The 12,726-nt window shown below is 43.5% G+C and overlaps 1 protein-coding gene across 2 annotated transcripts in view; it reads left to right on the plus strand.

The window, feature by feature from the left end:
* Positions 1-4,862: 4,862 nt before the first annotated feature.
* LOC146064792 (adhesion G protein-coupled receptor F5-like) overlaps positions 4,863-12,726 on the plus strand; it is a 199,314-nt gene continuing 191,450 nt past the window's right edge. For both annotated transcript variants that reach the window (XM_083178663.1, XM_083178666.1), the window contains exon 1: positions 4,863-4,957. The gene's annotated coding sequence lies outside the window, so the exon portion shown is untranslated. The remainder of the gene's footprint in view (positions 4,958-12,726) is intronic.

Genomic DNA, 12,726 nt, shown 5'->3' on the forward strand with positions numbered 1-12,726 from the left:
TGTTCATTGGTAATGGTATCTCATCAACACGTATCTGTAATATTCCAGATCTAGACGTCCAATTAGCTGCGATGATGTCAATGTGGGTGGGCGGTCAGTCGTACAAGACCAGATGGTTTGAATGATGAATCTGTATGTAGATAGTATATAAGGACCCCCTTGTTTACTCTCACTTTTAAATAGTATTATTGAGAAGATTATTGGGGTGTGCTAACACTGGACAATATTTTCAATTAAATTGAAAGACATAAGATTTGTCACAGTGTAGTGCGCCTGTGCACTTTCCTCTTATAATTTACGCTGCAATGATCTCACAGGCGCAATGCATTGTGGCTGTCAGCTACTACTATTTAATAATTCATTTTATTTATATTAGCTCAAGTCACAAAATAATATTTGCTTTTCTGCTTATGTTGGAAGGAAACATGACTTAGTTTAATCATTGTTTTGTTTTTCAACTCTCTAAAATTTCTATTGCTACTTTATTGCTTACATTGCAACACTAGAAAAGACAAAAAGTAGTGTAGAGCGCCAAAGGGATTGAATTTCCCTAAAATTAATTAAATCTGAATAAAAATTTGATCAATTGGGTATCACAAAATATTTATTATTTATTTTGTGATACCCAATTGATCAAATTTTTATTCAGATTTAATTAATTTTAGGGAAATTCAATGCCTTTGGCGCTCTACACTACTTTTTGTCTTTTCTGTGTACCCACCTCAGGGGACTGAACCCCCCCTACGTGTGAGCTGCCACAACAACACACCCCATCTCTCTAGCGCCTTTTATCACCTGGTGGTGATTCAATTTTTTTATTGTCTACATTGCAACACTAACCTTTCTTGGTTCTCATCTCTACCTATCTAGTTCCTTCAATGTTCCTCTACCGTTCCTTCAATGTTCTCTTCTCTGATTCCACCTCTTCTTCGATGTCAGTTGGAGTAACCAGGAGCGGATTCGGATTGAAAACCAGCCCGGGAGACTGATGGAAGCAGTCCTAATGAGGGAGGAGTCTGTTAAGGGGGTGGGGCTTTATCCTTTATAGGGTCTGATTTGGAAATGTACAGTATGCAGCTGGAGCCTTCCAATTCATAGTACAACTTGCAGGCGAAAAGTATCTCTTAGGCTACCTTTCATCTGCGAACATAGGAAAAGTAATTTAATGGTGAGCAACCATCACGATAGATGTTGACACAATGATGCTGACACATAGTTGCTAACAGACTGATGATGACAGACAAACAGATGCAGACACATATGTTGACACACAGACAGACGCTGACACACAAACAGATACTGACGCTGACACAAATAGATGCTGACACACAGATGCTGACACAGACACACACACACAGAGACGTTTATACACAGATGCTGACACACAGATGTTCGCCCACTGACACATAGACATGACATACTGTAGCTGCATACATGCAGCACATGGGCCTGGAAGCAAAGCTGAATTACAGTTCTATTTTTTTTATACGTCGTACAAAAGATCACAGGTTTTTTGTCAGCTATCGTCTTACAGGTATGTAAAAAAAAAAAAAAAAACTAAAATTTGGCAAAAATCCATTTCTGCATAAAGCACCAAGTGCCCTAGGGACAGATTATGGGGTCAATTCGTGAAGCAGTAAAATTTGCAGAGAGAAGTTACCCATGGCAACCAATCAGCCGCTACCTATCTGTTTATAGAAAGCACCTGACAACCGTTACTTCAAAGCTGATTGGTTGCCATGGGCAACTTCACAGCTGGCTCACTTCTCCCCTTTTTTCACTTATATATGAATTTGCTGCCCAAAAAGACAAACGTTGCATCTACCTGTTACTCTGTGTTCTTCCATAATACAAGTTCTAGAGCAGGGCTGGCCAAACCAGTCCTCGAAATCTACCAACGGTCCAAGTTTTCCAAATTACCCGGCTGGTACCCAGCTGTAGTCATTACTAACTGTCACATTTCCCAGACCACCTAGCTGGTGCACAGCTGTAGTCATTACTAACTGTCACATGTTAAACCTGCTGCATTCATTCCTACTATAGATCCACAGGTTGCCTGGAAAACATTCACTGTTGGTAGATCTTGAGGACAGGTTTGGCCAGCCCTGTTCTAGAGCTTATTTCTGTGCATTGCTAACATTACCAGGCAATCCCAGCAAATGTCATTTGTTTATTGTCATATAATTTGCCGTGCCTTAGAATGATCTGGACGTTAAATGGCTGCACACATGACATGACGTGCTGTAAACAAGGCACAGGAAGATAGTACTGTACCCAAGCCAATAATCCGAGCGTTCACCAGGAAGGCAAAAGACAGGAGCTCCAACTCCCTAAGGTCACCGACCTGTACTTCCTTCAGGAACAATTCTTGGCTGTCCCAGCCCGCCCAAACAGACCCTACCCACATCATGGGAACAATCAGAGGGGATGTGGAGCTGCAGGCTTTCTGTGGAGTCCCAGCGAGGTTTGGGAGAAGAAACGCAATGCGTGTCAGAGGGAAATATGTGTGGGAACGATAGGTTTGGGGTTTAAGGGACTTTTATGAAAAGCATATGGCTCGGTCCTAGGATTATAGTGGTTTTGGCAATGGTCCCCAGCCCTTGCAGTGAGAAAGATCATGAAATGTATCTAATGAAATCAGGTGCACTTTATTATGTTCTTAAAAGTTCAGCAATCTATTGTATTCTAATTAATTCAGCTCTCTCTTATATTCTAATCAATGAATTCCGCAATTTATTATAATTAATTCACACGCCTACTTTTAAAGTCTGTCAGCAGTAGAGATGGGTCGTTTGCGAATGAAGCGGGTCTTTTGGACGGATTCCATAAAAGAGTTAGGGGTAGATTTATTAAGATTTATTAAGCTCGGTGAAGTGATAAAGTTTCTGTTTTTTATCACCGGCCAATCAGCTCCTACCTGTCATTTTTCAAACCAAGCCTGTTACTTAACAGTCAGGAGCTGATTGGCCGGTGATAAAGTACCAGCCACATTATCACTTCACCGAGCTGAATAAATCTGCCCCTGAGTGAGCCGCCGATCCCAAAAAGGTGAACCGTCGTTCTTTTACTTTCGTTTTTCATTACAATGCATTTGCCTGAGCTCAGCACTGCCACCGGTGGCAGCTGAGATGTACTAACTCTGGAGACTGAGTACAGTGCTGCCAGTAAAAGAAAGAATAACAAGGCTGCTGCTAGGGATGGCCATCGATGGCGATTCTGCACCCAGCCATCGATCAGTGTTTTACTCGGTCATGTAAGTTCTTATTTGTTCAGATCACTTTAAAAAAAAAAAGTTTAAAAAAAATGGCAATAAATGATTGTAAAACAAATTATGTTTCATTATTATCAAATTAGCCCTTTTTTCAAAGTGAGTCGAGAACCCGTCTAAAAGATCTGGATCTATTCACGGAGTGATCCATTGGATCCCGGCTCGTCTTAGTGACCCGTTTTGCCCATCTCTACTCAGCAGCACTTCTGGGAGCAGTGCCTAATGCAGATGTCATCAAGCTCCACCCCCAGTAATGCAAATCCCTCAATTCACGGGTCTACGAGGAGGGGGCAGAGCTAAAAGGCGCCCAATTTGCATATTTAGCCCCTCCCCCCGATACGTTGCAAATCGCCAGGGAGATGGTGGAAGGGGGGGGGGGGTGGGTCTGGCGGTATCTGGGAGGGTTGCCCACCTTTCCGGGCGGCCAGGAGGAGGACATGATTTTCGGCAGCCTCCTGGCCATTCTGGGAGGGTAGGCAACCCTGAATTAATTAATTATAGTCATTATAATGCAAGTAGAATGTGCGGAATAGGTTTAGAATTTGGCTGGCGGTGATGCCGGCATTCACAATACCAGCGCATCCAGACTACCACCACGGAAACAGTGCTGGAATCCCGACTGCTGGGATGCTGAAATTAAGTATGCCAGGGCAGGTAAGGGTTAGGCTGGGGAAGGGGGGCGGAGGGGGGTTAATTTACATACTGGAGGGGGGGGGGGACTTAAGGGTCCCTTACACTTGTGAGATTTGGTATCACATATCAAAAGCGTGTCAATATTCTGCAGATGCCGACATGTTCAGTATGGTTATGGCATAAAAAGTTGACATTGTCCAGGTCAACAGTCAATGGGGGTTATTCTGGTTCACTCACAAAAGCAAATTCACTCTCAGATGGACAGAACCATGTGCACTGCAGGTGGGGCAGATGTAACTTGTGCAGAGAGAGAGTTATCTATATTGCAGTGTAAAAATAAAGCAGCCAGTATTTACCCTGCACAGAAACAAAATAACTCACCCAAATGTAACTCTCTCTGCGCAGCTTACATCAGCCCCACCTGCAGTGCAGCATGGTTTTGTCCATCTGAGAGTGAATTTGCCTTTGCGAGTGAACCAGAATAACCTCCAATATGTCGACACCATATAGTCAATATGCACAAGATCAACGTGGCAATGATCGACACGTGAAAAGTTCCATTGCGTCCACCTCTGAGTCAGGCCTGTAATGTTTTATCTAACATTAACATATAAAATGTATTTAATACTGCAAAAAATAGTATTTCTCAGATGGTATTAGCAGAACAGGAATTGGCCGTAACCAATGGTAACGTGGTGCCTGGGGGAAACAGAGTCTTGTGCTTGCTGAAATATAATTTGCCTTTGCCAATGTAGTAGTAATGAACAGTAGATGATGTTGAATACTTAATTTGAAATTATATATATATATATATATCCCAAAAAAGCCTTGCACTCCTGTGCCACTTATACAGTATCTGACCAGCTCCTCTCTGTGCACATGAGTACAGTGCTGTGTACTGTATGTATCTATGTACCAGGACCATTACTGTCCTCACTGGAGGTGTGGTCTCTCAGTGGATATTAAGGCTCATGCAGACCCTGCTGAAATTTCCAGGGATTATCCAGCGCTCCATAAAACTACAGGAAGGATTAGCAGAGGAGACACAGCTACAAGGTAGGAATTTTCGCACAAATATAACTTCAGTTTGAGACACATTTTTTGCTTAATGCACCTTAATGCACTGGACACAAGATTACATACTTGGTGCTCAGCAGAGAATGTTGCAAAAACATCCACTTTTATCTGCTGCAGGAACATTCTCCAGCATTTTGCCTTCCTGTTATTTCTTGGTCTATAGAAACTCTTATAGAAGGGGAGCACCAAGCTGCCAAATGTGTTACCTGTTGGTGTCAGGAATTGTTCCCGTCTTGTCCTACTTTTAATGTTTAACAAACTTGGCAAAAACTTTAAAATTCAGCATTTTTTACCCAAATGAATTGTGAATCCTGGTTTATCAGGGTAGACTTGCATCATTCCTCACAGCCTGTTGTGCCGCATACTGGACTGAATTCGTTTTATTTCAAGTTTGGGTCATTTGTAGAAGCGCCATCATCATGGATATTATAGAAAATATATACAACTCCAATAAGAATGTCATATATGCAGTATTTGTATAGGAATAAAACGTCATTTTTTAGACAGCATTTTGTAATGCACACAGGCTACATACTGTGCAACTTGTAACTCTCCAGCTGTTGTAGAACTATAGGTCTCAGCATGCCTTGCCAGCCAAAAGCAGTACTAAGCTGTCCTCTGGTCAAGGCTTGCTGGAATTTGTAGTTCAAAACAGCTGAAAATACAGGGGTTGAATACGTCTGCTGTACAGCATGTACTGTAAATTTGGAGAGGCAAATTAGGGTGTTGTGTGTAGCAATTGAATTTGATGTTGGGCACATTGTCTAGTGCAGGGGTTCTCAAACTTGGTCCTCAGGGCCCCACACAGTTCACCCGGCAGGTCCACAGGTGGATTTATTACTCACTGACATATTTTAAAGATCAACAGGTGGAGCTAATTATTTCACTTGTGATTCTGCGAGGAGATCTGCAAAACATGCACAGTGTGGAGTCCTCAAGGAACCTAGTTTGAGAACCTGTGGTCTAGTGTTTAACTAATATGTTGCTCACAATGTGCGGCGTCAGCGACTTCTTCTGTCAGCCCTGCATGTATGTACCATGGCCCCTTCTTTGGCATCGGCAAGTGTGTAAGTACTTGTGGATGCAGGCTCCACCAACGGGTCATGTCGCCAACGATTTCACTGCGTACAAATCATTTAGTGGCCAAACCTGTCCTCAAGATCTACTAACAGTCCAAGTGTCTCAGGAAACCTGGGGATCTAGTAGGAATGACTGCAGCATGTATGAAAATGTGACAGTTAGTAATGACTACAGCTGTGCACCAGCTAGGTGGTCTGGGGAATGTGACAGTTAGTAATGACGGGTGCCAGACGGCTCCCCGACAGTCATTACTCCGACATCGGAATCCCGACTGCTCCTTCGTGGGGGTCCATGACCCCCATAGAGGGAGAATAAAACAGATAGGTGGTATGGGGAATGTGACAGTTAGTAATGACTACACCTGTGCACCAGCTATGTGGTCTGGGGAATGTGACAGTTAGTAATGACGGGTGCCAGACGGCTCCCCGACAGTCATTACTCCGACATCGGAATCCCGACTGCTCCTTCGTGGGGGTCCATGACCCCCATAGAGGGAGAATAAAACAGATAGGTGGTATGGGGAATGTGACATTTAGTAATGACTACACCTGTGAACCAGCTGGGTGGTCTGGGGAATGTGACAGTAATAACTACAGCTGTGCACCAGCTAGGTGATCTGGGAAATGTGACAGTTAGTAATGACTATAGCTGTGCACCAGCTAGGTGATCTGGGGAATGTGACAGTTAGTATTGACTACAGCTGTGCACCTGCTAGGTGGTCTGGGGAATGTGACAGTTAGTAATGACGGGTGCCGGACGGCTCCCCGACAGTCATTACTCCGACGTCGGAATCCCGACTGCTCCCTCGTGGGGGTCCACGACCCCCATAGAGGGAGAATAAAACAGATAGGTGATATGGGGAATGTGACAGTTAGTAATGACTACATCTTTGCACCAGCAAGGTGGTCTGGGGAATGTGACAGTTAGTAATGACTACAGCTGTGCACCAGCTAGGTGGTCTGGGAAATGTGACAGTTAGTATTGACTACAGCTGTGGACCAGCTAGGTGATCTGGGGAATGTGACAGTTAGTAATGACTACAGCTGTACACCAGCTAGGTGATCTGGTGAAAGTGACAGTTAGTAATGACTACAGCTGTGCACCAGCTAGGGGATCTGGGGAATGTGACAGTTAGTAATGACTACACCTGTACACCAGCTAGGTGATTTGGAAAACGTGGACCATTGGTAGATCTCAAGGACCGGTTTGGCCAATGATGTCCAAAGCCTGGTGCAAAATCCTCTTTTATGACAATGACAGTGATTGCGAGCCGCTGGCGGAGTGTCTCTCTATTACATCTGCTGATGGTGCATACATCATTTGCCGGATATGCACATTATTGATAAGTACAGCATTTGCCATTGGACTGCAGCAGGAAAGCAGATCCAGTTTTTATTTGTAAAGTGAAAGAATGTTTGTATTTATCTGAAGTTTATAAGTGCAGTATTTTTGTGTTTGTGTCTGTTGTTATTTGGATTTTAAATTGTAAATGTAATTAAGGTGTTTATTAATAGCAATGAGGGGAGATGTGTCAAGCCTTGGAGAGAGATTCATACCCCTTTCACATTGCACTTTTAAAACGGTATATTGCCGTTTTTTTCCCATTTTAAAACGTTTAAGGCTGCAATGTGAAAGTGCCAAAGTTGATTTACCGGTTAAAGATAACCGGTATTTCAACACGGTTAAAAAGCAGAGTCCTACACGTTTTAAAGCCGTTTTTTAGGCAGTGTGAATGGCTCTATTTCAATGGCTTGAAACGTGTCCCTTGGGGGTTAAACGGGTTGAATTTTGAATGGTATTAAATGATTTTTAAAACGGTTTTCACCTGCAATGTGAAAGGTCTCAAGGCTCAGACCCGTTTTAAAGTCCCATTTAAGAATACCGTGTCATTACCCATTTCTGCAATGTGAAAGCAGTATAAGTGTAATAGTTTCCCCAAACAACCAATCATCTTCTACTGTCATTTCCTAGACAGTGCTAGATAAACGACAGAAGCTGATGTAAATTACTAGATAATCTCTGTCCACATTAACTCTCCCCAAGGCTTGATACATCTCACCCAGTGATAAATGGATAATAACATCATTAATGTACTATATTGTGTACAAACTAGATACTCTGCCCTTACCATGAACACTATTTACTGGTGAAATCTGGCGCCTATGGTACTGTGATCCCCTGGTTTTGACCTGGCACACAGGATACTCTTATAAAGGCTGGGTGCATCTTCATCCGACATTTCCAAACTAGATTTAGGGAGATTATAGTAGAATGTGTCCCATGAAGCATGGAGCCCCGTGTTGGGGGCATGTCATACTCCACCTAACGGGCTTGCCTAGTGCCACATATGGCTGTGTCTATGCTTAAATGCTTGTTGGAACACTATATTTTGGGAAATTTTGCAAGTATTGATTCTTTTCTGCCCTCAATACTGAATTTCTTGTGTGCGGCTATTCACTGTGATAGTTCCTTTCTTATCACTCAGTGCATACATGATAAAGGTGATACCTATGCAATAAATTCCAAATGCAATTAAACCTTGTGTGACTTTATCCCTAAGCATATAACTCTGTTTTGTGGTGTATTAGGTGTTATTTTATTGGGAATACTATAACTTGTAGGACTTACCTTTGTTTATTGGATGTGCTGTTTTCCATACTATTGTAGCATACTTCAAGTGATTAAGAACACCAGATACTCAAATACAACAAATGTGTTTAACAAAAGATTACTAATAAAAATCTTACCCTTAGTATCAGCTCAATAGCATTGTTAAGCAGTAGAAGCAGACACTATGGGCCAACATCCCATATTTAATAGAACTCCCATCTAAGTGAATTTACCACTATAGATCACTGCACATCTGAACCTGACCAGCACAAATAAGGAGACACTGTGTGATAATGTGCTGCTGTCTATCCTGCCAGTGGTTCCACAAGTGGGGCTAATGGGAGTTGAAAGAAGGGACACTTGAGAAACTACAAAATAACACCATCCTTGCACAGTCCACTCCCTGAGTGGACTATGGCAGGCAGAGTTGAGCTGTAGTGAAGAATATTGGGTTTCTGATTTACAATGCAGGACGGCAGGAGATTACTCACTAAAACAGGAGCCTCCTGCAGGATCCTGGAGACTAGGCAACTATGAACATGTGTCTGATAATGCATAATGTGTCTTGTTTTGGGTGTCTGTGTGTTTTTGGCATAGAACAGTTCCAACCCTTCAATAGCCTCTGGCTTTAAGCAGTCGGGGTTGCGACATCGATGTAATGACTGTCGGAATCCCGACTGCCGGTCAGTCATCTGGCACCCCCTTTAGAATTGCCAGATCTCCTGTGCTGGCGCAGGCTAGCGGACAGGTTCTCCATCTGATGGTGATGGTCGAGCATCTCACACACTCACGTGTCCCCGTCAGCACGGTGGCGGGGAGCAGATTCACTGTCCGTTTCCACTTCAGGGAGATGGGCAGGGCGAGTGGGGGTTGCGGGGGGCTATGGGGGGGAGCAGCGGGGAGCCAGCAGAGGGTGGCGGCAGGTTCCATCAGAATGGGGCATGCGAGCGTCTCATGCACACGCACCCCCTTCTGGTGGCTGGTGGCGGCAGCTGGCGAATGGCAATAGAATCGCCAGGAGCAGCACCAATGAGAGCTGCTCCATCCGTAGGCCGCATCCGATCGATAGGTTGACAGAATCTTGGGCGACAGTCAATAGGTTGACCACTATTGGTCGACATGCAAAAGGTCAAGATGGTCTAGGTCGATATTCACAAAACGTTGATATGTCGGTGGCCGTCACAGTAAAAGGTCGACACAAGTTTTTCAGGAATTTCTTTTAAAACCAACCTCACGATCCAAGTGGGCGTAGAGGGAGAATATAATAGTGTGTGGAGCGCAGCGAATCACCGTGCCCGAAGCGAGGGGTCGCTCCGGGCGCGGCCCATGTCGACAAATGTCAAAATGAAAAAAAAAACATGTTGACTTTTTCCTGTGTTGACCATTTCCATGTCGATGTTTTGCTTATGCCGACCTTTTGTACTACCTATTTTATTTTGTTGCTAGTTAAGTCCTTTCAAATTGACAGATTCCCCAATCTACTTTCACTTTGAACTGTGACAGTTTTTAACCAACACACTCTCCGCCCCACCCCCAGTCCCTGTCTGCTCCTACCTCTAATCTCTGTCCTCACAGCGCCCTCTCTTCATATCCAGCAAGGTTAAAACAGACCAGTGTTCCTGCAAAAATTGCTTTCACTTTCTGTTATGCCATCTTTTAGCGCACAAATGTGGACAGGCAGGGTGGACAGTGGGGGGAGCCTGTGATCACTGCTCCGCAAGCCGCCAGTGATTACTGAGTAGATGGCGTGCGCATGATCGGACTAACAGATTTCGGAGGAATGTCTCAAAAATACATGCAAAAATGCAATCAGGACTAGGGAGAGTCTACAAGTAACACAGGAAAAGACACCACAATCATAGTTACACAATAACTGTCAATTGTCTTTATTGAAATGCTTTTGTGTCCTTTGCAGGCAGGGCATGCTTATACGTGTAGTTCCACCTCAGGAAAGCCATTGGCTGCATGATTCTGTTATAAAAATGTTGTTATAGTCAGTTCTATGTGGGATTAGGAGACATGAATATCTAGCTGTAGTATGTGGGATATATATACTGTATACTGTATCATTGGGCAGGGTTAGTACGGAGCAGCCGTGTCCTAGCTGTCTGCACCGGTCAGCCTGCCATAGACCAATCCACCTGCACTTACATAGCAGATATTTACAGTACAGACATAACTGACATTCCTTGTAAAACCCAGATACAGCTGTGAATGAGCCCTGTACCAACAGGCTGTCTGCTGTCAGTTCAGGAGAGTCTGTCATTAGCAGGCGGAGGTGTAATTGGAATGATGTGCTGTATCCGCCTATTTAAGGACATGTACTGTGGGGATAAACAGGAAAGAATAATGAAGTGGGGATAATACATGATCCCTGCCTTCTTATCACAATACGTTCCATGCCAAGCTGCTTGCAGCGCACCAGGATGACCAATCGCCTGTCGGCGTATACTTCAGGTACATGCGCGCAGATGATTGCCTGATATGACAGACGGATACTGTATATGCAATACTGGGTCCAGGGATGGATCTAGGGGTCAGGCTGCTCCTAGGCACAATACTTTGAGTCAGTGTGTAGTCCGGCGTCTGATCTGTGATACATTGGAGAGTTACCTATACAGATGTGCCCACTTCTGTCCTTGCCGCAGCTACGTCATGACACGGCATGCATGCCAGAGTGTGCCCGCTGCACTGTGCCCAATAATCGCATTTTTCGCATTCGATTTAGTGCAATTTTAAAACATGACTAAGAAAATCACACCCTATTACATTTTGCTCCTGGGGTGACATTTAATAGGATGTGATTTTTAGACTTTTGCAATATCTAGTCAAAAAAATTACAAATTCCCAAGTTTTTCCGAAATGGCTAACTTAATAGGATGCGAATTGCGGTAAAAATCACACTTTTTGTCGTGAAAAGTCACACATTCTGACCTATCGATTACACTAGCCAACAGTGAAAATGCTTCTGAAAGAATCACGAATGCTGAGTAAGCAGTGAGGGAGCATAAACCGCTGATAGGTTCCCCAGGTCACACTTGGAAGGTGTTATGTGACATGTTAATTAGGATGGGCACAAGGCCTATCAGAGCAGGGGGAGGGATGTAGACAGGGCAAGGAAGTCACATGCTAGATGTGAGTCACTCTGTACTGAGAAGCCCCACCCACCCTTCCCTATTTCTCTCTTCTTCAGCGGCGGTAAAGAACGGTCATCCTTTTAAGATCTTGTGTGTGTGTAGATAGTGGGGTGCACTCTCCCTTGACATCGTTTGGCCTGCCAGGGTGGATGACCAGGGAGAGTGATCATTAGCGATAGTGTGTATGTTTAGTCATCTGTAATCCCCACTTTCCTATAGTGACCGTTCTTTGGTGCCGCCATCATTTATAGTTATAGTTTAATTGTCAAAAATAAATTTGACATTCATTTTTGAAACGCCAACACTTTGTGTCCATGTCTTTTTTATTAGATAAGTTAGTTGGTTAAGATTAAGTTAAGGTTTAGTTTTGTTGAACTGTAAAGTGTGGTCCTGGGGATACCAGATGGCGAGTTTAACAAAAATAGTCATTTCTAGTTTATTCGAGCATGGGAAATACGAATATGGTATTTACATAAAATGCTGAGTATGTTCTGAGATATAACCATATTTTATTAAATGTTAGAGAATTTGAGGGATTTTCGAAAAATACTAGGGATTTTTTTTATTTCAATAAATCGTAGGTAAATCCTTAGTACAGGTATCCTGAGTTATTGTCAGCCATATTTTGTTACTCAATATACAGTATATGTTACTCCTATATAATGTCACTCAAAATTAATTTTCTCGATTCTCCTCTGGACTTCTTTCCTCTGAATTGTGGTGCAGTAAGTGATGAGCATGGTGAGAGATTCGCCTAAGATATTTCAACTATGGAACGAAGATACTGTATCAGGGTAAATGGGACTTTCCATGCCAGGGTTGCCTACCCTCCCGGATTGGCTTGGGAGGGGCGGGGCTAAATATGCAAATACCGTTATTAAGCCCCGCCCCTCCGCGAGGCCCCGCAAATCGGGGGGATTT

The sequence above is a fragment of the Crinia signifera genome, chromosome 3, assembly GCF_055691185.1.
Source record: "Crinia signifera chromosome 3, ASM5569118v1, whole genome shotgun sequence".
NCBI classification, from domain to species: Eukaryota; Metazoa; Chordata; class Amphibia; order Anura; family Myobatrachidae; genus Crinia; species Crinia signifera.